At 43.9% G+C, this 25,559-nt stretch overlaps 5 non-coding genes across 5 annotated transcripts; all 5 read left to right on the forward strand.

The window, feature by feature from the left end:
* The first annotated feature begins 6,404 nt into the window (after positions 1–6,404).
* Positions 6,405–6,477, forward strand: TRNAF-GAA (transfer RNA phenylalanine (anticodon GAA)). Its single transcript has one exon. It is a non-coding gene; the product is annotated as a tRNA-Phe (tRNA).
* A 270-nt stretch (positions 6,478–6,747) lies between these two features.
* On the forward strand, positions 6,748–6,820 carry TRNAF-GAA (transfer RNA phenylalanine (anticodon GAA)). Its single transcript has one exon. It is a non-coding gene; the product is annotated as a tRNA-Phe (tRNA).
* Positions 6,821–14,558: 7,738 nt separating this feature from the next.
* Positions 14,559–14,631, forward strand: TRNAF-GAA (transfer RNA phenylalanine (anticodon GAA)). The gene has a single exon. It is a non-coding gene; the product is annotated as a tRNA-Phe (tRNA).
* Positions 14,632–14,901: 270 nt separating this feature from the next.
* On the forward strand, positions 14,902–14,974 carry TRNAF-GAA (transfer RNA phenylalanine (anticodon GAA)). Its single transcript has one exon. It is a non-coding gene; the product is annotated as a tRNA-Phe (tRNA).
* Positions 14,975–24,836: 9,862 nt separating this feature from the next.
* Positions 24,837–24,909, forward strand: TRNAF-GAA (transfer RNA phenylalanine (anticodon GAA)). Its single transcript has one exon. It is a non-coding gene; the product is annotated as a tRNA-Phe (tRNA).
* Positions 24,910–25,559: the final 650 nt, after the last annotated feature.

Consider the following 25,559-nt stretch of genomic DNA (forward strand, 5'->3'; position numbering starts at 1 on the left):
TTGCTGAGAGGAGGAGTTTCAGGAGGCAGAGTCAGTAAAGGAATCACAGCTTGCAGGCAGCAAGGTACCATGGGAGCTGCAGTCCTTAGAAAATGAAAGTAAAGAGCAGAGAAGAAGCTGAACACCATGCCGGAAATCCAGGAAATTGTGGAAATAGATGGCCAGCAGAGAAACAGCAATCACAACATAAAAGGAGGTTACTGAGGCAAGCTTACATTGGTTTGTCAAGGGGAACTATTGCTCCTATTGTTCCTATTGCCATTACCATGCTGATGTTTGAAAATAAAAGTTTAGGCTGGGACTTTAGATCTCCTTTAAGGTCTCTGGGACCCCTTCGCCTTACCGCCACACACCTGCTGGCTTGCTCATTTGGAACGTGCCGAAATAACTCAGTTGGGAGAGCGTTAGACTGAAGATCTAAAGGTCCCTGGTTCGATCCCGGGTTTCGGCATCTGTTGTAGATTTAAGGAGAGGCCACCTGTCTGTGAGCTGTTGCTTTTCTCATGAATCGGGCCAGCGTATGCTCCATGCTTTGGCTTCTCACCTGTCTGTTGCTCATGACAGAACGGTGGCTTAGTCTCCCTGGCAATTTAGTCGTGAATCTTGTTGCCTTTTCTCTTTTCCGGCAACATGCATAGGCATAAAAATCTCAATTCTCCATAGGCTCCTGTCACACCAACTTATAGTAGCCAACAATTGCTGAGAAAAGCACACGTCTTAAGCCAAAATAGCTCAGTTGGGAGAGCGTTAGACTGAAGATCTAAAGGTCCCTGGTTCAATCCCGGGTTTCGGCAACTGCCTGCGTTTCTTTTGGTGTAAAGCTTCCCGGCAAGACTGGGCAGACCAAGACCAAGGTTTAGAAACTGGTTCAGTGCATATTAGGGTCTCGGGCGCAGCAGAAAAGCAATTGTACAACTTCCCGCAGTATATGGTTTTCTCAGCCAATGTGCAAGGACATGTCCAAAATCTATTCTTCTCAATAGGACCAGGTTACACCACCACATAGCGCTTGCAAAGCCTTGGGGGAAAAAAAGGCTGGCATGTTGCATTGTTGCAGCCCTCACCTGCGTTATGCCAATCAAACCAAGTGGAAGAGTCTGCTTCACAGAGGAAATGCAATGTGTCCGAAAGGAATGGCAGCGCGCAGCCGAGCAAAACAACTTATCAAATGCATTCCGGGGTGAACAAGACTTAGCCGGCTTTGAAAGATACTAAAAGTCACGGCGCTGCCAAAACTAGTCTTTGACAACTTGATGCAAGTAAATAGAACTTTTTTGAACCATGGGATGAATAAAATCCAATACATTTTCTTCCTCGTGCTGATGCATCAGACTAGAAAACCAGAAGCAGGTCAGAAAAAGTATCTTCGCGGTCCGAAATGACTTCCATGACAAAAGTTACAATTGCGCAGCTGAAGATTCTCAGCTTCCTCAGGTTGCAGGCCGCTTCTTCTTCCATGCACACAAAATGAGAAGCATAACCACTCCTTCCTAGAAAAGGCAATATCACTTATTCAACCAATTTCCTTGCGGAGTCACTTCTCTTGCAGGGTCCCAAAAGACACAGTATACACGCAAGTCATTTTGATTTTGCCTTTCACTTTAGTTTGAAGAAAGATGTATGATTGTATGCCTTTTATCAGGAAAATTGGGTGAAAATGGCTACGTCAGATGAAAAGCAAAGCTTTAAAGCGAAGAAAGATTACAAACTGTATGACTTTTTCAGGGAAAGTGGCTCAAAATGGCTAAGTCAGATGAAAAGCAAGAGGGTTAGCAGCTAGATAAGGTTACTTTCAAAAAGAGAACACTTGGAGCATTTTCCTTCACTCTGGTCCTTTGGTAGTACTACGGCTGGTTTAAGGCTTCTTTAGAGCAGTGTATTTGGACTCCTCAAAACCTCTATCTAGCTTTAAAAATGTAAAGCCATATATTGCTTCCCACGTTGCATTTCATTGATTTCTAGCCTACTCGCATGAATTTGAACAATCTTGAATATTGTAAACTGACTTTGTGAAGATCCACCAACATTTTCTTTTTTGATTTCAGTGAAATGTATTCACAGTGCCCTGTGAGTAGACTTTGCTGTGTCACACATTTCACAGAGTCTGATTTCCAACGTACAGATTTGCTGAGAGGAGGAGTTTCAGGAGGCAGAGTCAGTACAGGAATCACAGCTTGCAGGCAGCAAGGTACCATGGGAGCTGCAGTCCTTAGAAAATGAAAGTAAAGAGCAGAGAAGAAGCTGAACACCATGCCGGAAATCCAGGAAATTGTGGAAATAGATGGCCAGCAGAGAAACAGCAATCACAACATAAAAGGAGGTTACTGAGGCAAGCTTACATTGGTTTGTCAAGGGGAACTATTGCTCCTATTGTTCCTATTGCCATTACCATGCTGATGTTTGAAAATAAAAGTTTAGGCTGGGACTTTAGATCTCCTTTAAGGTCTCTGGGACCCCTTCGCCTTACCGCCACACACCTGCTGGCTTGCTCATTTGGAACGTGCCGAAATAACTCAGTTGGGAGAGCGTTAGACTGAAGATCTAAAGGTCCCTGGTTCGATCCCGGGTTTCGGCATCTGTTGTAGATTTAAGGAGAGGCCACCTGTCTGTGAGCTGTTGCTTTTCTCATGAATCGGGCCAGCGTATGCTCCATGCTTTGGCTTCTCACCTGTCTGTTGCTCATGACAGAACGGTGGCTTAGTCTCCCTGGCAATTTAGTCGTGAATCTTGTTGCCTTTTCTCTTTTCCGGCAACATGCATAGGCATAAAAATCTCAATTCTCCATAGGCTCCTGTCACACCAACTTATAGTAGCCAACAATTGCTGAGAAAAACACACGTCTTAAGCCAAAATAGCTCAGTTGGGAGAGCGTTAGACTGAAGATCTAAAGGTCCCTGGTTCAATCCCGGGTTTCGGCAACTGCCTGCGTTTCTTTTGGTGTAAAGCTTCCCGGCAAGACTGGGCAGACCAAGACCAAGGTTTAGAAACTGGTTCAGTGCATATTAGGGTCTCGGGCGCAGCAGAAAAGCAATTGTACAACTTCCCGCAGTATATGGTTTTCTCAGCCAATGTGCAAGGACATGTCCAAAATCTATTCTTCTCAATAGGACCAGGTTACACCACCACATAGCGCTTGCAAAGCCTTGGGGGAAAAAAAGGCTGGCATGTTGCATTGTTGCAGCCCTCACCTGCGTTATGCCAATCAAACCAAGTGGAAGAGTCTGCTTCACAGAGGAAATGCAATGTGTCCGAAAGGAATGGCAGCGCGCAGCCGAGCAAAACAACTTATCAAATGCATTCCGGGGTGAACAAGACTTAGCCGGCTTTGAAAGATACTAAAAGTCACGGCGCTGCCAAAACTAGTCTTTGACAACTTGATGCAAGTAAATAGAACTTTTTTGAACCATGGGATGAATAAAATCCAATACATTTTCTTCCTCGTGCTGATGCATCAGACTAGAAAACCAGAAGCAGGTCAGAAAAAGTATCTTCGCGGTCCGAAATGACTTCCATGACAAAAGTTACAATTGCGCAGCTGAAGATTCTCAGCTTCCTCAGGTTGCAGGCCGCTTCTTCTTCCATGCACACAAAATGAGAAGCATAACCACTCCTTCCTAGAAAAGGCAATATCACTTATTCAACCAATTTCCTTGCGGAGTCACTTCTCTTGCAGGGTCCCAAAAGACACAGTATACACGCAAGTCATTTTGATTTTGCCTTTCACTTTAGTTTGAAGAAAGATGTATGATTGTATGCCTTTTATCAGGAAAATTGGGTGAAAATGGCTACGTCAGATGAAAAGCAAAGCTTTAAAGCGAAGAAAGATTACAAACTGTATGACTTTTTCAGGGAAAGTGGCTCAAAATGGCTAAGTCAGATGAAAAGCAAGAGGGTTAGCAGCTAGATAAGGTTACTTTCAAAAAGAGAACACTTGGAGCATTTTCCTTCACTCTGGTCCTTTGGTAGTACTACGGCTGGTTTAAGGCTTCTTTAGAGCAGTGTATTTGGACTCCTCAAAACCTCTATCTAGCTTTAAAAATGTAAAGCCATATATTGCTTCCCACGTTGCATTTCATTGATTTCTAGCCTACTCGCATGAATTTGAACAATCTTGAATATTGTAAACTGACTTTGTGAAGATCCACCAACATTTTCTTTTTTGATTTCAGTGAAATGTATTCACAGTGCCCTGTGAGTAGACTTTGCTGTGTCACACATTTCACAGAGTCTGATTTCCAACGTACAGATTTGCTGAGAGGAGGAGTTTCAGGAGGCAGAGTCAGTACAGGAATCACAGCTTGCAGGCAGCAAGGTACCATGGGAGCTGCAGTCCTTAGAAAATGAAAGTAAAGAGCAGAGAAGAAGCTGAACACCATGCCGGAAATCCAGGAAATTGTAGAAATAGATGGCCAGCAGAGAAACAGCAATCACAACATAAAAGGAGGTTACTGAGGCAAGCTTACATTGGTTTGTCAAGGGGAACTATTGCTCCTATTGTTCCTATTGCCATTACCATGCTGATGTTTGAAAATAAAAGTGTAGGCTGGGACTTTAGATCTCCTTTAAGGTCTCTGGGACCCCTTCGCTTTGCCGCCACACACCTGCTGGCTTGCTCCTTTGGAATGTGCCGAAATAGCTCAGTTGGGAGAGCGTTAGACTGAAGATCTAAAGTCCCTGGTTCTATTCCGGGTTTCGGCAACTGCCTGCGTTTCTTTTGGTGTAACGCTTCCCGGCAAGACTGGGCAGACCAAGACCAAGGTTTAGAAACTGGTTCAGTGCATATTAGGGTCTCGGGCGCAGCAGAAAAGCAATTGTACAACTTCCCGCAGTATATGGTTTTCTCAGCCAACGTGCAAGGACATGTCCAAAATCTTTTCTACTCAATAGGACCAGGTTACACCACCACATAGCGCTGCAAAGCCTTGGGGGAAAAAAAGGCTGGCATGTTGCATTGTTGCAGCCCTCACCTGCGTTATGCCAATCAAACCAAGTGGAAGAGTCTGCTTCACAGAGGAAATGCAATGTGTCCGAAAGGAATGGCAGAGCGCAGCCGAGCAAAACAACTTATCAAATGCATTCCGGGGTGAAAAAAACTTAGCCGGCTTTGAAAGATACTAAAAGTCACGGCGCTGCCAAAACTAGTCTTTGACAACTTGATGCAAGTAAATAGAACTTTTTTGAACCATGGGATGAATAAAATCCAATACATTTTCTTCCTCGTGCTGTTGCATTAGACTAGAAACCAGAAGCAGGTCAGAAAAAGTATCTTCGCGGTCCGAAATGACTTCCATGACAAAAGCTACAATTGCGCAGCTGAAGATTCTCAGCTTCCTCAGGTTGCAGGTCGCTTCTTCTTCCATGCACACAAAATGAGAAGCATAACCACTCCTTCCTAGAAAAGGCAATATCACTTATTCAACCAATTTCCTTGCGGAGTCACTTCTCTTGCAGGGTCCCAAAAGACACAGTATACACGCAAGTCATTTTGATTTTGCCTTTCACTTTAGTTTGAAGAAAGATGTATGATTGTATGCCTTTTATCAGGAAAATTGGGTGAAAATGGCTACGTCAGATGAAAAGCAAAGCTTTAAAGCGAAGAAAGATTACAAACTGTATGACTTTTTCAGGGAAAGTGGCTCAAAATGGCTACGTCAGATGAAAAGCAAGAGGGTTAGCAGCTAGATAAGGTTCCTTTCGCAAAGAGAACTCTTGGAGCGTTTTCCTTCACTCTGGTCCTTTGGTAGTACTACGGCTGGTTTAAGGCTTCTTTAGAGCAGTGTATTTGGACTCCTCAAAACCTCTATCTAGCTTTAAAAATGTAAAGCCATATATTGCTTCCCACGTTGCATTTCATTGATTTCTAGCCTACTCGCATGAATTTGAACAATCTTGAATATTGTAAACTGACTTTGTGAAGATCCACCAACATTTTCTTTTTTGATTTCAGTGAAATGTATTCACAGTGCCCTGTGAGTAGACTTTGCTGTGTCACACATTTCACAGAGTCTGATTTCCAACGTACAGATTTGCTGAGAGGAGGAGTTTCAGGAGGCAGAGTCAGTACAGGAATCACAGCTTGCAGGCAGCAAGGTACCATGGGAGCTGCAGTCCTTAGAAAATGAAAGTAAAGAGCAGAGAAGAAGCTGAACACCATGCCGGAAATCCAGGAAATTGTGGAAATAGATGGCCAGCAGAGAAACAGCAATCACAACATAAAAGGAGGTTACTGAGGCAAGCTTACATTGGTTTGTCAAGGGGAACTATTGCTCCTATTGTTCCTATTGCCATTACCATGCTGATGTTTGAAAATAAAAGTGTAGGCTGGGACTTTAGATCTCCTTTAAGGTCTCTGGGACCCCTTCGCCTTGCCGCCACACACCTGCTGGCTTGCTCCTTTGGAATGTGCCGAAATAGCTCAGTTGGGAGAGCGTTTGACTGAAGATCTAAAGGTCCCTGGTTCGATCCCGGGTTTCGGCATCTGTTGTAGGTTTAAGGAGAGTCCACCTGTCTGTGAGCTGTTGCTTTTCTCATGAATCGGGCTAGCGTATGCTCCATGCTTTGGCTTCTCACCTGTCTGTTGCTCATGACTGAACGGTGGCTTAGTCTCACTGGCAATTTAGTCGCGAAACTTGCTGCCTTTTCTCTTTTCCGGCAACATGCATAGGCATAAAAATCTCAATTCTCCATAGGCTCCTGTCACACCAACTTATAGTAGCCAACAATTGCTGAGGAAAGCACACGTCTTAAGCCGAAATAGCTCAGTTGGGAGAGCGTTAGACTGAAGATCTAAAGGTCCCTGGTTCAATCCCGGGTTTCGGCAACTGCCTGTGTTTGTTTTGGTGTAACGCTTCCCGGCAAGACTGGGCAGACCAAGACCAAGACCAAGGTTTAGAAACTGGGTAAGTGCATATTAGGGTCTCGGGCGCAGCAGAAAAGCAATTGTACAACTTCCCGCAGTATATGGTTTTCTCAGCCAACGTGCAAGGACATGTCCAAAATCTATTCTTCTCAATAGGACCAGGTAACACCACCACATAGCGCTGCAAACCCTTGGGGGAAAAAAAGGCTGGCATGTTGCATTGTTGCAGCCCTCACCTGCATTATGCCAATCAAACCAAGTGGAAGAGTCTGCTTCACAGAGGAAATGCAATGTGTCCGAAAGGAATGGCAGTGCGCAGCCGAGCAAAACAACTTATCAAATGCATTCCGGGGTGAACAAGACTTAGCCGGCTTTGAAAGATACTAAAAGTCACGGCGCCGCCAAAACTAGTCTTTGACAACTTGATGCAAGTAAATAGAACTTTTTTGAACCATGGGATGAATAAAATAAAATACATTTTCTTCCTCGTGCTGTTGCATTAGACTAGAAACCAGAAGCAGGTCAGAAAAAGTATCTTCGCGGTCCGAAATGACTTCCATGACAAAAGCTACAATTGCGCAGCTGAAGATTCTCAGCTTCCTCAGGTTGCAGGCCGCTTCTTCTTCCATACACACAAAATGAGAAGCATAACCACTCCTTCCTAGAAAAGGCAATATCACTTATTCAACCAATTTCCTTGCGGAGTCACTTCTCTTGCAGGGTCCCAAAAGACACAGTATACACGCAAGTCATTTTGATTTTGCCTTTCACTTTAGTTTGAAGAAAGATGTATGATTGTATGCCTTTTATCAGGAAAATTGGGTGAAAATGGCTACGTCAGATGAAAAGCAAAGCTTTAAAGCGAAGAAAGATTACAAACTGTATGACTTTTTCAGGGAAAGTGGCTCAAAATGGCTACGTCAGATGAAAAGCAAGAGGGTTAGCAGCTAGATAAGGTTCCTTTCGAAAAGAGAACACTTGGAGCATTTTCCTTCACTCTGGTCCTTTGGTAGTACTACGGCTGGTTTAAGGCTTCTTTAGAGCAGTGTATTTGGACTCCTCAAAACCTCTATCTAGCTTTAAAAATGTAAAGCCATATATTGCTTCCCACGTTGCATTTCATTGATTTCTAGCCTACTCGCATGAATTTGAACAATCTTGAATATTGTAAACTGACTTTGTGAAGATCCACCAACATTTTCTTTTTTGATTTCAGTGAAATGTATTCACAGTGCCCTGTGAATAGACTTTGCTGTGTCACACATTTCACAGAGTCTGATTTCCAACGTACAGATTTGCTGAGAGGAGGAGTTTCAGGAGGCAGAGTCAGTAAAGGAATCACAGCTTGCAGGCAGCAAGGTACCATGGGAGCTGCAGTCCTTAGAAAATGAAAGTAAAGAGCAGAGAAGAAGCTGAACACCATGCCGGAAATCCAGGAAATTGTGGAAATAGATGGCCAGCAGAGAAACAGCAATCACAACATAAAAGGAGGTTACTGAGGCAAGCTTACATTGGTTTGTCAAGGGGAACTATTGCTCCTATTGTTCCTATTGCCATTACCATGCTGATGTTTGAAAATAAAAGTTTAGGCTGGGACTTTAGATCTCCTTTAAGGTCTCTGGGACCCCTTCGCCTTACCGCCACACACCTGCTGGCTTGCTCATTTGGAACGTGCCGAAATAACTCAGTTGGGAGAGCGTTAGACTGAAGATCTAAAGGTCCCTGGTTCGATCCCGGGTTTCGGCATCTGTTGTAGATTTAAGGAGAGGCCACCTGTCTGTGAGCTGTTGCTTTTCTCATGAATCGGGCCAGCGTATGCTCCATGCTTTGGCTTCTCACCTGTCTGTTGCTCATGACAGAACGGTGGCTTAGTCTCCCTGGCAATTTAGTCGTGAATCTTGTTGCCTTTTCTCTTTTCCGGCAACATGCATAGGCATAAAAATCTCAATTCTCCATAGGCTCCTGTCACACCAACTTATAGTAGCCAACAATTGCTGAGAAAAGCACACGTCTTAAGCCAAAATAGCTCAGTTGGGAGAGCGTTAGACTGAAGATCTAAAGGTCCCTGGTTCAATCCCGGGTTTCGGCAACTGCCTGCGTTTCTTTTGGTGTAAAGCTTCCCGGCAAGACTGGGCAGACCAAGACCAAGGTTTAGAAACTGGTTCAGTGCATATTAGGGTCTCGGGCGCAGCAGAAAAGCAATTGTACAACTTCCCGCAGTATATGGTTTTCTCAGCCAATGTGCAAGGACATGTCCAAAATCTATTCTTCTCAATAGGACCAGGTTACACCACCACATAGCGCTTGCAAAGCCTTGGGGGAAAAAAAGGCTGGCATGTTGCATTGTTGCAGCCCTCACCTGCGTTATGCCAATCAAACCAAGTGGAAGAGTCTGCTTCACAGAGGAAATGCAATGTGTCCGAAAGGAATGGCAGCGCGCAGCCGAGCAAAACAACTTATCAAATGCATTCCGGGGTGAACAAGACTTAGCCGGCTTTGAAAGATACTAAAAGTCACGGCGCTGCCAAAACTAGTCTTTGACAACTTGATGCAAGTAAATAGAACTTTTTTGAACCATGGGATGAATAAAATCCAATACATTTTCTTCCTCGTGCTGATGCATCAGACTAGAAAACCAGAAGCAGGTCAGAAAAAGTATCTTCGCGGTCCGAAATGACTTCCATGACAAAAGTTACAATTGCGCAGCTGAAGATTCTCAGCTTCCTCAGGTTGCAGGCCGCTTCTTCTTCCATGCACACAAAATGAGAAGCATAACCACTCCTTCCTAGAAAAGGCAATATCACTTATTCAACCAATTTCCTTGCGGAGTCACTTCTCTTGCAGGGTCCCAAAAGACACAGTATACACGCAAGTCATTTTGATTTTGCCTTTCACTTTAGTTTGAAGAAAGATGTATGATTGTATGCCTTTTATCAGGAAAATTGGGTGAAAATGGCTACGTCAGATGAAAAGCAAAGCTTTAAAGCGAAGAAAGATTACAAACTGTATGACTTTTTCAGGGAAAGTGGCTCAAAATGGCTAAGTCAGATGAAAAGCAAGAGGGTTAGCAGCTAGATAAGGTTACTTTCAAAAAGAGAACACTTGGAGCATTTTCCTTCACTCTGGTCCTTTGGTAGTACTACGGCTGGTTTAAGGCTTCTTTAGAGCAGTGTATTTGGACTCCTCAAAACCTCTATCTAGCTTTAAAAATGTAAAGCCATATATTGCTTCCCACGTTGCATTTCATTGATTTCTAGCCTACTCGCATGAATTTGAACAATCTTGAATATTGTAAACTGACTTTGTGAAGATCCACCAACATTTTCTTTTTTGATTTCAGTGAAATGTATTCACAGTGCCCTGTGAGTAGACTTTGCTGTGTCACACATTTCACAGAGTCTGATTTCCAACGTACAGATTTGCTGAGAGGAGGAGTTTCAGGAGGCAGAGTCAGTACAGGAATCACAGCTTGCAGGCAGCAAGGTACCATGGGAGCTGCAGTCCTTAGAAAATGAAAGTAAAGAGCAGAGAAGAAGCTGAACACCATGCCGGAAATCCAGGAAATTGTGGAAATAGATGGCCAGCAGAGAAACAGCAATCACAACATAAAAGGAGGTTACTGAGGCAAGCTTACATTGGTTTGTCAAGGGGAACTATTGCTCCTATTGTTCCTATTGCCATTACCATGCTGATGTTTGAAAATAAAAGTTTAGGCTGGGACTTTAGATCTCCTTTAAGGTCTCTGGGACCCCTTCGCCTTACCGCCACACACCTGCTGGCTTGCTCATTTGGAACGTGCCGAAATAACTCAGTTGGGAGAGCGTTAGACTGAAGATCTAAAGGTCCCTGGTTCGATCCCGGGTTTCGGCATCTGTTGTAGATTTAAGGAGAGGCCACCTGTCTGTGAGCTGTTGCTTTTCTCATGAATCGGGCCAGCGTATGCTCCATGCTTTGGCTTCTCACCTGTCTGTTGCTCATGACAGAACGGTGGCTTAGTCTCCCTGGCAATTTAGTCGTGAATCTTGTTGCCTTTTCTCTTTTCCGGCAACATGCATAGGCATAAAAATCTCAATTCTCCATAGGCTCCTGTCACACCAACTTATAGTAGCCAACAATTGCTGAGAAAAACACACGTCTTAAGCCAAAATAGCTCAGTTGGGAGAGCGTTAGACTGAAGATCTAAAGGTCCCTGGTTCAATCCCGGGTTTCGGCAACTGCCTGCGTTTCTTTTGGTGTAAAGCTTCCCGGCAAGACTGGGCAGACCAAGACCAAGGTTTAGAAACTGGTTCAGTGCATATTAGGGTCTCGGGCGCAGCAGAAAAGCAATTGTACAACTTCCCGCAGTATATGGTTTTCTCAGCCAATGTGCAAGGACATGTCCAAAATCTATTCTTCTCAATAGGACCAGGTTACACCACCACATAGCGCTTGCAAAGCCTTGGGGGAAAAAAAGGCTGGCATGTTGCATTGTTGCAGCCCTCACCTGCGTTATGCCAATCAAACCAAGTGGAAGAGTCTGCTTCACAGAGGAAATGCAATGTGTCCGAAAGGAATGGCAGCGCGCAGCCGAGCAAAACAACTTATCAAATGCATTCCGGGGTGAACAAGACTTAGCCGGCTTTGAAAGATACTAAAAGTCACGGCGCTGCCAAAACTAGTCTTTGACAACTTGATGCAAGTAAATAGAACTTTTTTGAACCATGGGATGAATAAAATCCAATACATTTTCTTCCTCGTGCTGATGCATCAGACTAGAAAACCAGAAGCAGGTCAGAAAAAGTATCTTCGCGGTCCGAAATGACTTCCATGACAAAAGTTACAATTGCGCAGCTGAAGATTCTCAGCTTCCTCAGGTTGCAGGCCGCTTCTTCTTCCATGCACACAAAATGAGAAGCATAACCACTCCTTCCTAGAAAAGGCAATATCACTTATTCAACCAATTTCCTTGCGGAGTCACTTCTCTTGCAGGGTCCCAAAAGACACAGTATACACGCAAGTCATTTTGATTTTGCCTTTCACTTTAGTTTGAAGAAAGATGTATGATTGTATGCCTTTTATCAGGAAAATTGGGTGAAAATGGCTACGTCAGATGAAAAGCAAAGCTTTAAAGCGAAGAAAGATTACAAACTGTATGACTTTTTCAGGGAAAGTGGCTCAAAATGGCTAAGTCAGATGAAAAGCAAGAGGGTTAGCAGCTAGATAAGGTTACTTTCAAAAAGAGAACACTTGGAGCATTTTCCTTCACTCTGGTCCTTTGGTAGTACTACGGCTGGTTTAAGGCTTCTTTAGAGCAGTGTATTTGGACTCCTCAAAACCTCTATCTAGCTTTAAAAATGTAAAGCCATATATTGCTTCCCACGTTGCATTTCATTGATTTCTAGCCTACTCGCATGAATTTGAACAATCTTGAATATTGTAAACTGACTTTGTGAAGATCCACCAACATTTTCTTTTTTGATTTCAGTGAAATGTATTCACAGTGCCCTGTGAGTAGACTTTGCTGTGTCACACATTTCACAGAGTCTGATTTCCAACGTACAGATTTGCTGAGAGGAGGAGTTTCAGGAGGCAGAGTCAGTACAGGAATCACAGCTTGCAGGCAGCAAGGTACCATGGGAGCTGCAGTCCTTAGAAAATGAAAGTAAAGAGCAGAGAAGAAGCTGAACACCATGCCGGAAATCCAGGAAATTGTAGAAATAGATGGCCAGCAGAGAAACAGCAATCACAACATAAAAGGAGGTTACTGAGGCAAGCTTACATTGGTTTGTCAAGGGGAACTATTGCTCCTATTGTTCCTATTGCCATTACCATGCTGATGTTTGAAAATAAAAGTGTAGGCTGGGACTTTAGATCTCCTTTAAGGTCTCTGGGACCCCTTCGCTTTGCCGCCACACACCTGCTGGCTTGCTCCTTTGGAATGTGCCGAAATAGCTCAGTTGGGAGAGCGTTAGACTGAAGATCTAAAGTCCCTGGTTCTATTCCGGGTTTCGGCAACTGCCTGCGTTTCTTTTGGTGTAACGCTTCCCGGCAAGACTGGGCAGACCAAGACCAAGGTTTAGAAACTGGTTCAGTGCATATTAGGGTCTCGGGCGCAGCAGAAAAGCAATTGTACAACTTCCCGCAGTATATGGTTTTCTCAGCCAACGTGCAAGGACATGTCCAAAATCTTTTCTACTCAATAGGACCAGGTTACACCACCACATAGCGCTGCAAAGCCTTGGGGGAAAAAAAGGCTGGCATGTTGCATTGTTGCAGCCCTCACCTGCGTTATGCCAATCAAACCAAGTGGAAGAGTCTGCTTCACAGAGGAAATGCAATGTGTCCGAAAGGAATGGCAGAGCGCAGCCGAGCAAAACAACTTATCAAATGCATTCCGGGGTGAAAAAAACTTAGCCGGCTTTGAAAGATACTAAAAGTCACGGCGCTGCCAAAACTAGTCTTTGACAACTTGATGCAAGTAAATAGAACTTTTTTGAACCATGGGATGAATAAAATCCAATACATTTTCTTCCTCGTGCTGTTGCATTAGACTAGAAACCAGAAGCAGGTCAGAAAAAGTATCTTCGCGGTCCGAAATGACTTCCATGACAAAAGCTACAATTGCGCAGCTGAAGATTCTCAGCTTCCTCAGGTTGCAGGTCGCTTCTTCTTCCATGCACACAAAATGAGAAGCATAACCACTCCTTCCTAGAAAAGGCAATATCACTTATTCAACCAATTTCCTTGCGGAGTCACTTCTCTTGCAGGGTCCCAAAAGACACAGTATACACGCAAGTCATTTTGATTTTGCCTTTCACTTTAGTTTGAAGAAAGATGTATGATTGTATGCCTTTTATCAGGAAAATTGGGTGAAAATGGCTACGTCAGATGAAAAGCAAAGCTTTAAAGCGAAGAAAGATTACAAACTGTATGACTTTTTCAGGGAAAGTGGCTCAAAATGGCTACGTCAGATGAAAAGCAAGAGGGTTAGCAGCTAGATAAGGTTCCTTTCGCAAAGAGAACACTTGGAGCGTTTTCCTTCACTCTGGTCCTTTGGTAGTACTACGGCTGGTTTAAGGCTTCTTTAGAGCAGTGTATTTGGACTCCTCAAAACCTCTATCTAGCTTTAAAAATGTAAAGCCATATATTGCTTCCCACGTTGCATTTCATTGATTTCTAGCCTACTCGCATGAATTTGAACAATCTTGAATATTGTAAACTGACTTTGTGAAGATCCACCAACATTTTCTTTTTTGATTTCAGTGAAATGTATTCACAGTGCCCTGTGAGTAGACTTTGCTGTGTCACACATTTCACAGAGTCTGATTTCCAACGTACAGATTTGCTGAGAGGAGGAGTTTCAGGAGGCAGAGTCAGTACAGGAATCACAGCTTGCAGGCAGCAAGGTACCATGGGAGCTGCAGTCCTTAGAAAATGAAAGTAAAGAGCAGAGAAGAAGCTGAACACCATGCCGGAAATCCAGGAAATTGTGGAAATAGATGGCCAGCAGAGAAACAGCAATCACAACATAAAAGGAGGTTACTGAGGCAAGCTTACATTGGTTTGTCAAGGGGAACTATTGCTCCTATTGTTCCTATTGCCATTACCATGCTGATGTTTGAAAATAAAAGTGTAGGCTGGGACTTTAGATCTCCTTTAAGGTCTCTGGGACCCCTTCGCCTTGCCGCCACACACCTGCTGGCTTGCTCCTTTGGAATGTGCCGAAATAGCTCAGTTGGGAGAGCGTTTGACTGAAGATCTAAAGGTCCCTGGTTCGATCCCGGGTTTCGGCATCTGTTGTAGGTTTAAGGAGAGTCCACCTGTCTGTGAGCTGTTGCTTTTCTCATGAATCGGGCTAGCGTATGCTCCATGCTTTGGCTTCTCACCTGTCTGTTGCTCATGACTGAACGGTGGCTTAGTCTCACTGGCAATTTAGTCGCGAAACTTGCTGCCTTTTCTCTTTTCCGGCAACATGCATAGGCATAAAAATCTCAATTCTCCATAGGCTCCTGTCACACCAACTTATAGTAGCCAACAATTGCTGAGGAAAGCACACGTCTTAAGCCGAAATAGCTCAGTTGGGAGAGCGTTAGACTGAAGATCTAAAGGTCCCTGGTTCAATCCCGGGTTTCGGCAACTGCCTGTGTTTGTTTTGGTGTAACGCTTCCCGGCAAGACTGGGCAGACCAAGACCAAGACCAAGGTTTAGAAACTGGGTAAGTGCATATTAGGGTCTCGGGCGCAGCAGAAAAGCAATTGTACAACTTCCCGCAGTATATGGTTTTCTCAGCCAACGTGCAAGGACATGTCCAAAATCTATTCTTCTCAATAGGACCAGGTAACACCACCACATAGCGCTGCAAACCCTTGGGGGAAAAAAAGGCTGGCATGTTGCATTGTTGCAGCCCTCACCTGCATTATGCCAATCAAACCAAGTGGAAGAGTCTGCTTCACAGAGGAAATGCAATGTGTCCGAAAGGAATGGCAGTGCGCAGCCGAGCAAAACAACTTATCAAATGCATTCCGGGGTGAACAAGACTTAGCCGGCTTTGAAAGATACTAAAAGTCACGGCGCCGCCAAAACTAGTCTTTGACAACTTGATGCAAGTAAATAGAACTTTTTTGAACCATGGGATGAATAAAATAAAATACATTTTCTTCCTCGTGCTGTTGCATTAGACTAGAAACCAGAAGCAGGTCAGAAAAAGTATCTTCGCGGTCCGAAATGACTTCCATGACAAAAGCTACAATTGCGCAGCTGAAGATTCTCAGCTTCCTCAGGTTGCAGGCCGCTTCTTCTTCCATACACACAAAATGAGAAGCATAACCACTCCTTCCTAGAAAAGGCAATATCACTTATTCAACCAATTTCCTTGCGGAGTCACTTCTCTTGCAGGGTCCCAAAAGACACAGTATACACGCAAGTCATTTTGATTTTGCCTTTCACTTTAGTTTGAAGAAAGATGTATGATTGTATGCCTTTTATCAGGAAAATTGGGTGAAAATGGCTACGTCAGATGAAAAGCAAAGCTTTAAAGCGAAGAAAGATTACAAACTGTATGACTTTTTCAGGGAAAGTGGCTCAAAATGGCTACGTCAGATGAAAAGCAAGAGGGTTAGCAGCTAGATAAGGTTCCTTTCGAAAAGAGAACACTTGGAGCATTTTCCTTCACTCTGGTCCTTTGGTAGTACTACGGCTGGTTTAAGGCTTCTTTAGAGCAGTGTATTTGGACTCCTCAAAACCTCTATCTAGCTTTAAAAATGTAAAGCCATATATTGCTTCCCACGTTGCATTTCATTGATTTCTAGCCTACTCGCATGAATTTGAACAATCTTGAATATTGTAAACTGACTTTGTGAAGATCCACCAACATTTTCTTTTTTGATTTCAGTGAAATGTATTCACAGTGCCCTGTGAATAGACTTTGCTGTGTCACACATTTCACAGAGTCTGATTTCCAACGTACAGATTTGCTGAGAGGAGGAGTTTCAGGAGGCAGAGTCAGTAAAGGAATCACAGCTTGCAGGCAGCAAGGTACCATGGGAGCTGCAGTCCTTAGAAAATGAAAGTAAAGAGCAGAGAAGAAGCTGAACACCATGCCGGAAATCCAGGAAATTGTGGAAATAGATGGCCAGCAGAGAAACAGCAATCACAACATAAAAGGAGGTTACTGAGGCAAGCTTACATTGGTTTGTCAAGGGGAACTATTGCTCCTATTGTTCCTATTGCCATTACCATGCTGATGTTTGAAAATAAAAGTTTAGGCTGGGACTTTAGATCTCCTTTAAGGTCTCTGGGACCCCTTCGCCTTACCGCCACACACCTGCTGGCTTGCTCATTTGGAACGTGCCGAAATAACTCAGTTGGGAGAGCGTTAGACTGAAGATCTAAAGGTCCCTGGTTCGATCCCGGGTTTCGGCATCTGTTGTAGATTTAAGGAGAGGCCACCTGTCTGTGAGCTGTTGCTTTTCTCATGAATCGGGCCAGCGTATGCTCCATGCTTTGGCTTCTCACCTGTCTGTTGCTCATGACAGAACGGTGGCTTAGTCTCCCTGGCAATTTAGTCGTGAATCTTGTTGCCTTTTCTCTTTTCCGGCAACATGCATAGGCATAAAAATCTCAATTCTCCATAGGCTCCTGTCACACCAACTTATAGTAGCCAACAATTGCTGAGAAAAGCACACGTCTTAAGCCAAAATAGCTCAGTTGGGAGAGCGTTAGACTGAAGATCTAAAGGTCCCTGGTTCAATCCCGGGTTTCGGCAACTGCCTGCGTTTCTTTTGGTGTAAAGCTTCCCGGCAAGACTGGGCAGACCAAGACCAAGGTTTAGAAACTGGTTCAGTGCATATTAGGGTCTCGGGCGCAGCAGAAAAGCAATTGTACAACTTCCCGCAGTATATGGTTTTCTCAGCCAATGTGCAAGGACATGTCCAAAATCTATTCTTCTCAATAGGACCAGGTTACACCACCACATAGCGCTTGCAAAGCCTTGGGGGAAAAAAAGGCTGGCATGTTGCATTGTTGCAGCCCTCACCTGCGTTATGCCAATCAAACCAAGTGGAAGAGTCTGCTTCACAGAGGAAATGCAATGTGTCCGAAAGGAATGGCAGCGCGCAGCCGAGCAAAACAACTTATCAAATGCATTCCGGGGTGAACAAGACTTAGCCGGCTTTGAAAGATACTAAAAGTCACGGCGCTGCCAAAACTAGTCTTTGACAACTTGATGCAAGTAAATAGAACTTTTTTGAACCATGGGATGAATAAAATCCAATACATTTTCTTCCTCGTGCTGATGCATCAGACTAGAAAACCAGAAGCAGGTCAGAAAAAGTATCTTCGCGGTCCGAAATGACTTCCATGACAAAAGTTACAATTGCGCAGCTGAAGATTCTCAGCTTCCTCAGGTTGCAGGCCGCTTCTTCTTCCATGCACACAAAATGAGAAGCATAACCACTCCTTCCTAGAAAAGGCAATATCACTTATTCAACCAATTTCCTTGCGGAGTCACTTCTCTTGCAGGGTCCCAAAAGACACAGTATACACGCAAGTCATTTTGATTTTGCCTTTCACTTTAGTTTGAAGAAAGATGTATGATTGTATGCCTTTTATCAGGAAAATTGGGTGAAAATGGCTACGTCAGATGAAAAGCAAAGCTTTAAAGCGAAGAAAGATTACAAACTGTATGACTTTTTCAGGGAAAGTGGCTCAAAATGGCTAAGTCAGATGAAAAGCAAGAGGGTTAGCAGCTAGATAAGGTTACTTTCAAAAAGAGAACACTTGGAGCATTTTCCTTCACTCTGGTCCTTTGGTAGTACTACGGCTGGTTTAAGGCTTCTTTAGAGCAGTGTATTTGGACTCCTCAAAACCTCTATCTAGCTTTAAAAATGTAAAGCCATATATTGCTTCCCACGTTGCATTTCATTGATTTCTAGCCTACTCGCATGAATTTGAACAATCTTGAATATTGTAAACTGACTTTGTGAAGATCCACCAACATTTTCTTTTTTGATTTCAGTGAAATGTATTCACAGTGCCCTGTGAGTAGACTTTGCTGTGTCACACATTTCACAGAGTCTGATTTCCAACGTACAGATTTGCTGAGAGGAGGAGTTTCAGGAGGCAGAGTCAGTACAGGAATCACAGCTTGCAGGCAGCAAGGTACCATGGGAGCTGCAGTCCTTAGAAAATGAAAGTAAAGAGCAGAGAAGAAGCTGAACACCATGCCGGAAATCCAGGAAATTGTGGAAATAGATGGCCAGCAGAGAAACAGCAATCACAACATAAAAGGAGGTTACTGAGGCAAGCTTACATTGGTTTGTCAAGGGGAACTATTGCTCCTATTGTTCCTATTGCCATTACCATGCTGATGTTTGAAAATAAAAGTTTAGGCTGGGACTTTAGATCTCCTTTAAGGTCTCTGGGACCCCTTCGCCTTACCGCCACACACCTGCTGGCTTGCTCATTTGGAACGTGCCGAAATAACTCAGTTGGGAGAGCGTTAGACTGAAGATCTAAAGGTCCCTGGTTCGATCCCGGGTTTCGGCATCTGTTGTAGATTTGAGGAGAGGCCACCTGTCTGTGAGCTGTTGCTTTTCTCATGAATCGGGCCAGCGTATGCTCCATGCTTTGGCTTCTCACCTGTCTGTTGCTCATGACAGAACGGTGGCTTAGTCTCCCTGGCAATTTAGTCGTGAATCTTGTTGCCTTTTCTCTTTTCCGGCAACATGCATAGGCATAAAAATCTCAATTCTCCATAGGCTCCTGTCACACCAACTTATAGTAGCCAACAATTGCTGAGAAAAGCACACGTCTTAAGCCAAAATAGCTCAGTTGGGAGAGCGTTAGACTGAAGATCTAAAGGTCCCTGGTTCCATCCCTGGTTTCGGCAACTGCCTGCGTTTCTTTTGGTGTAAAGCTTCCCGGCAAGACTGGGCAGACCAAGACCAAGGTTTAGAAACTGGTTCAGTGCATATTAGGGTCTCGGGCGCAGCAGAAAAGCAATTGTACAACTTCCCGCAGTATATGGTTTTCTCAGCCAATGTGCAAGGACATGTCCAAAATCTATTCTTCTCAATAGGACCAGGTTACACCACCACATAGCGCTTGCAAAGCCTTGGGGGAAAAAAAGGCTGGCATGTTGCATTGTTGCAGCCCTCACCTGCGTTATGCCAATCAAACCAAGTGGAAGAGTCTGCTTCACAGAGGAAATGCAATGTGTCCGAAAGGAATGGCAGCGCGCAGCCGAGCAAAACAACTTATCAAATGCATTCCGGGGTGAACAAGACTTAGCCGGCTTTGAAAGATACTAAAAGTCACGGCGCTGCCAAAACTAGTCTTTGACAACTTGATGCAAGTAAATAGAACTTTTTTGAACCATGGGATGAATAAAATCCAATACATTTTCTTCCTCGTGCTGATGCATCAGACTAGAAAACCAGAAGCAGGTCAGAAAAAGTATCTTCGCGGTCCGAAATGACTTCCATGACAAAAGTTACAATTGCGCAGCTGAAGATTCTCAGCTTCCTCAGGTTGCAGGCCGCTTCTTCTTCCATGCACACAAAATGAGAAGCATAACCACTCCTTCCTAGAAAAGGCAATATCACTTATTCAACCAATTTCCTTGCGGAGTCACTTCTCTTGCAGGGTCCCAAAAGACACAGTATACACGCAAGTCATTTTGATTTTGCCTTTCACTTTAGTTTGAAGAAAGATGTATGATTGTATGCCTTTTATCAGGAAAATTGGGTGAAAATGGCTACGTCAGATGAAAAGCAAAGCTTTAAAGCGAAGAAAGATTACAAACTGTATGACTTTTTCAGGGAAAGTGGCTCAAAATGGCTAAGTCAGATGAAAAGCAAGAGGGTTAGCAGCTAGATAAGGTTACTTTCAAAAAGAGAACACTTGGAGCATTTTCCTTCACTCTGGTCCTTTGGTAGTACTACGGCTGGTTTAAGGCTTCTTTAGAGCAGTGTATTTGGACTCCTCAAAACCTCTATCTAGCTTTAAAAATGTAAAGCCATATATTGCTTCCCACGTTGCATTTCATTGATTTCTAGCCTACTCGCATGAATTTGAACAATCTTGAATATTGTAAACTGACTTTGTGAAGATCCACCAACATTTTCTTTTTTGATTTCAGTGAAATGTATTCACAGTGCCCTGTGAGTAGACTTTGCTGTGTCACACATTTCACAGAGTCTGATTTCCAACGTACAGATTTGCTGAGAGGAGGAGTTTCAGGAGGCAGAGTCAGTACAGGAATCACAGCTTGCAGGCAGCAAGGTACCATGGGAGCTGCAGTCCTTAGAAAATGAAAGTAAAGAGCAGAGAAGAAGCTGAACACCATGCCGGAAATCCAGGAAATTGTAGAAATAGATGGCCAGCAGAGAAACAGCAATCACAACATAAAAGGAGGTTACTGAGGCAAGCTTACATTGGTTTGTCAAGGGGAACTATTGCTCCTATTGTTCCTATTGCCATTACCATGCTGATGTTTGAAAATAAAAGTGTAGGCTGGGACTTTAGATCTCCTTTAAGGTCTCTGGGACCCCTTCGCTTTGCCGCCACACACCTGCTGGCTTGCTCCTTTGGAATGTGCCGAAATAGCTCAGTTGGGAGAGCGTTAGACTGAAGATCTAAAGTCCCTGGTTCTATTCCGGGTTTCGGCAACTGCCTGCGTTTCTTTTGGTGTAACGCTTCCCGGCAAGACTGGGCAGACCAAGACCAAGGTTTAGAAACTGGTTCAGTGCATATTAGGGTCTCGGGCGCAGCAGAAAAGCAATTGTACAACTTCCCGCAGTATATGGTTTTCTCAGCCAACGTGCAAGGACATGTCCAAAATCTTTTCTACTCAATAGGACCAGGTTACACCACCACATAGCGCTGCAAAGCCTTGGGGGAAAAAAAGGCTGGCATGTTGCATTGTTGCAGCCCTCACCTGCATTATGCCAATCAAACCAAGTGGAAGAGTCTGCTTCACAGAGGAAATGCAATGTGTCCGAAAGGAATGGCAGAGCGCAGCCGAGCAAAACAACTTATCAAATGCATTCCGGGGTGAAAAAAACTTAGCCGGCTTTGAAAGATACTAAAAGTCACGGCGCCGCCAAAACTAGTCTTTGACAACTTGATGCAAGTAAATAGAACTTTTTTGAACCATGGGATGAATAAAATCCAATACATTTTCTTCCTCGTGCTGTTGCATTAGACTAGAAACCAGAAGCAGGTCAGAAAAAGTATCTTCGCGGTCCGAAATGACTTCCATGACAAAAGCTACAATTGCGCAGCTGAAGATTCTCAGCTTCCTCAGGTTGCAGGTCGCTTCTTCTTCCATGCACACAAAATGAGAAGCATAACCACTCCTTCCTAGAAAAGGCAATATCACTTATTCAACCAATTTCCTTGCGGAGTCACTTCTCTTGCAGGGTCCCAAAAGACACAGTATACACGCAAGTCATTTTGATTTTGCCTTTCACTTTAGTTTGAAGAAAGATGTATGATTGTATGCCTTTTATCAGGAAAATTGGGTGAAAATGGCTACGTCAGATGAAAAGCAAAGCTTTAAAGCGAAGAAAGATTACAAACTGTATGACTTTTTCAGGGAAAGTGGCTCAAAATGGCTACGTCAGATGAAAAGCAAGAGGGTTAGCAGCTAGATAAGGTTCCTTTCGCAAAGAGAACACTTGGAGCGTTTTCCTTCACTCTGGTCCTTTGGTAGTACTACGGCTGGTTTAAGGCTTCTTTAGAGCAGTGTATTTGGACTCCTCAAAACCTCTATCTAGCTTTAAAAATGTAAAGCCATATATTGCTTCCCACGTTGCATTTCATTGATTTCTAGCCTACTCGCATGAATTTGAACAATCTTGAATATTGTAAACTGACTTTGTGAAGATCCACCAACATTTTCTTTTTTGATTTCAGTGAAATGTATTCACAGTGCCCTGTGAGTAGACTTTGCTGTGTCACACATTTCACAGAGTCTGATTTCCAACGTACAGATTTGCTGAGAGGAGGAGTTTCAGGAGGCAGAGTCAGTACAGGAATCACAGCTTGCAGGCAGCAAGGTACCATGGGAGCTGCAGTCCTTAGAAAATGAAAGTAAAGAGCAGAGAAGAAGCTGAACACCATGCCGGAAATCCAGGAAATTGTGGAAATAGATGGCCAGCAGAGAAACAGCAATCACAACATAAAAGGAGGTTACTGAGGCAAGCTTACATTGGTTTGTCAAGGGGAACTATTGCTCCTATTGTTCCTATTGCCATTACCATGCTGATGTTTGAAAATAAAAGTGTAGGCTGGGACTTTAGATCTCCTTTAAGGTCTCTGGGACCCCTTCGCCTTGCCGCCACACACCTGCTGGCTTGCTCCTTTGGAATGTGCCGAAATAGCTCAGTTGGGAGAGCGTTTGACTGAAGATCTAAAGGTCCCTGGTTCGATCCCGGGTTTCAGCATCTGTTGTAGGTTTAAGGAGAGTCCACCTGTCTGTGAGCTGTTGCTTTTCTCATGAATCGGGCTAGCGTATGCTCCATGCTTTGGCTTCTCACCTGTCTGTTGCTCATGACTGAACGGTGGCTTAGTCTCACTGGCAATTTAGTCGCGAATCTTGCTGCCTTTTCTCTTTTCCGGCAACATGCATAGGCATAAAAATCTCAATTCTCCATAGGCTCCTGTCACACCAACTTATAGTAGCCAACAATTGCTGAGGAAAGCACACGTCTTAAGCCAAAATAGCTCAGTTGGGAGAGCGTTAGACTGAAGATCTAAAGGTCCCTGGTTCAATCCCGGGTTTCGGCAACTGCCTGCGTTTCTTTTGGTGTAACGCTTCCCGGCAAGACTGGGCAGACCAAGACCAAGGTTTAGAAACTGGTTTAGTGCATATTAGGGTCTCGGGCGCAGCAGAAAAGCAATTGTACAACTTCCCGCAGTATATGGTTTTCTCAGCCAACGTGCAAGGACATGTCCAAAATCTATTCTTCTCAATAGGACCAGGTTACACCACCACATAGCGCTTGCAAAGCCTTGGGGGAAAAAAAGGCTGGCATGTTGCATTGTTGCAGCCCTCACCTGCGTTATGCCAATCAAACCAAGTGGAAGAGTCTGCTTCACAGAGGAAATGCAATGTGTTCGAAAGGAATGGCAGCGCGCAGCCGAGCAAAACAACTTATCAAATGCATCCCGGGGTGAACAAGACTTAGCCGGCTTTGAAAGATACTAAAAGTCACGGCGCCGCCAAAACTAGTCTTTGACAACTTGATGCAAGTAAATAGAACTTTTTTGAACCATGGGATGAATAAAATCCAATACATTTTCTTCCTCTTGCTGATGCATCAGACTAGAAAACCAGAAGCAGGTCAGAAAAAGTATCTTCGCGGTCCGAAATGACTTCCATGACAAAAGCTACAATTGCGCAGCTGAAGATTCTCAGCTTCCTCAGGTTGCAGGCCGCTTCTTCTTCCATGCACACAAAATGAGAAGCATAACCACTCCTTCCTAGAAAAGGCAATATCACTTATTCAACCAATTTCCTTGCGGAGTCACTTCTCTTGCAGGGTCCCAAAAGACACAGTATACATGCAAGTCATTTTGATTTTGCCTTTCACTTTAGTTTGAAGAAAGATGTATGATTGTATGCCTTTTATCAGGAAAATTGGGTGAAAATGGCTACGTCAGATGAAAAGCAAAGCTTTAAAGCGAAGAAAGATTACAAACTGTATGACTTTTTCAGGGAAAGTGGCTCAAAATGGCTACGTCAGATGAAAAGCAAGAGGGTTAGCAGCTAGATAAGGTTCTTTTCGAAAAGAGAACACTTGGAGCATTTTCCTTCACTCTGGTCCTTTGGTAGAACTACAGCTGGTTTAAGGCTTCTTTAGAGCAGTGTATTTGGACTCCTCAAAACCTCTATCTAGCTTTAAAAATGTAAAGCCATATATTGCTTCCCACGTTGCATTTCATTGATTTCTAGCCTACTCGCATGAATTTGAACAATCTTGAATATTGTAAACTGACTTTGTGAAGATCCACCAACATTTTCTTTTTTGATTTCAGTGAAATGTATTCACAGTGCCCTGTGAGTAGACTTTGCTGTGTCACACATTTCACAGAGTCTGATTTCCAACGTACAGATTTGCTGAGAGGAGGAGTTTCAGGAGGCAGAGTCAGTACAGGAATCACAGCTTGCAGGCAGCAAGGTACCATGGGAGCTGCAGTCCTTAGAAAATGAAAGTAAAGAGCAGAGAAGAAGCTGAACACCATGCCGGAAATCCAGGAAATTGTGGAAATAGATGGCCAGCAGAGAAACAGCAATCACAACATAAAAGGAGGTTACTGAGGCAAGCTTACATTGGTTTGTCAAGGGGAACTATTGCTCCTATTGTTCCTATTGCCATTACCATGCTGATGTTTGAAAATAAAAGTGTAGGCTGGGACTTTAGATCTCCTTTAAGGTCTCTGGGACCCCTTCGCCTTGCCGCCACACACCTGCTGGCTTGCTCCTTTGGAATGTGCCGAAATAGCTCAGTTGGGAGAGCGTTAGACTGAAGATCTAAAGGTCCCTGGTTCGATCCCGGGTTTCGGCATCTGTTGTAGGTTTAAGGAGAGTCCACCTGTCTGTGAGCTGTTGCTTTTCTCATGAATCGGGCTAGCGTATGCTCCATGCTTTGGCTTCTCACCTGTCTGTTGCTCATGACAGAACGGTGGCTTAGTCTCACTGGCAATTTAGTCGTGAATCTTGCTGCCTTTTCTCTTTTCCGGCAACATGCATAGGCATAAAAATCTCAATTCTCCATAGGCTCCTGTCACACCAACTTATAGTAGCCAACAATTGCTGAGGAAAGCACACGTCTTAAGCCGAAATACGTCAGTTGGGAGAGCGTTAGACTGAAGATCTAAAGGTCCCTGGTTAAATCCCGGGTTTCGGCAACTGCCTGCATTTCTTTTGGTGTAACGCTTCCCGGCAAGACTGGGCAGACCAAGACCAAGGTTTAGAAACTGGTTCAGTGCATATTAGGGTCTCGGGCACAGCAGAAAAGCAATTGTACAACTTCCCGCAGTATATGGTTTTCTCAGCCAACGTGCAAGGACATGTTCAAAATCTATTCTTCTCAATAGGACCAGGTAACACCACCACATAGCGCTGCAAAGCCTTGGGGGAAAAAAAGGCTGGCATGTTGCATTGTTGCAGCCCTCACCTGCGTTATGCCAATCAAACCAAGTGGAAGAGTCTGCT

The sequence above is a fragment of the Staurois parvus genome, unplaced genomic scaffold, assembly GCF_062004578.1.
Source record: "Staurois parvus isolate SC_StPar_1 unplaced genomic scaffold, SC_StPar_1.0 ptg000126l, whole genome shotgun sequence".
Taxonomy (NCBI): domain Eukaryota; kingdom Metazoa; phylum Chordata; class Amphibia; order Anura; family Ranidae; genus Staurois; species Staurois parvus.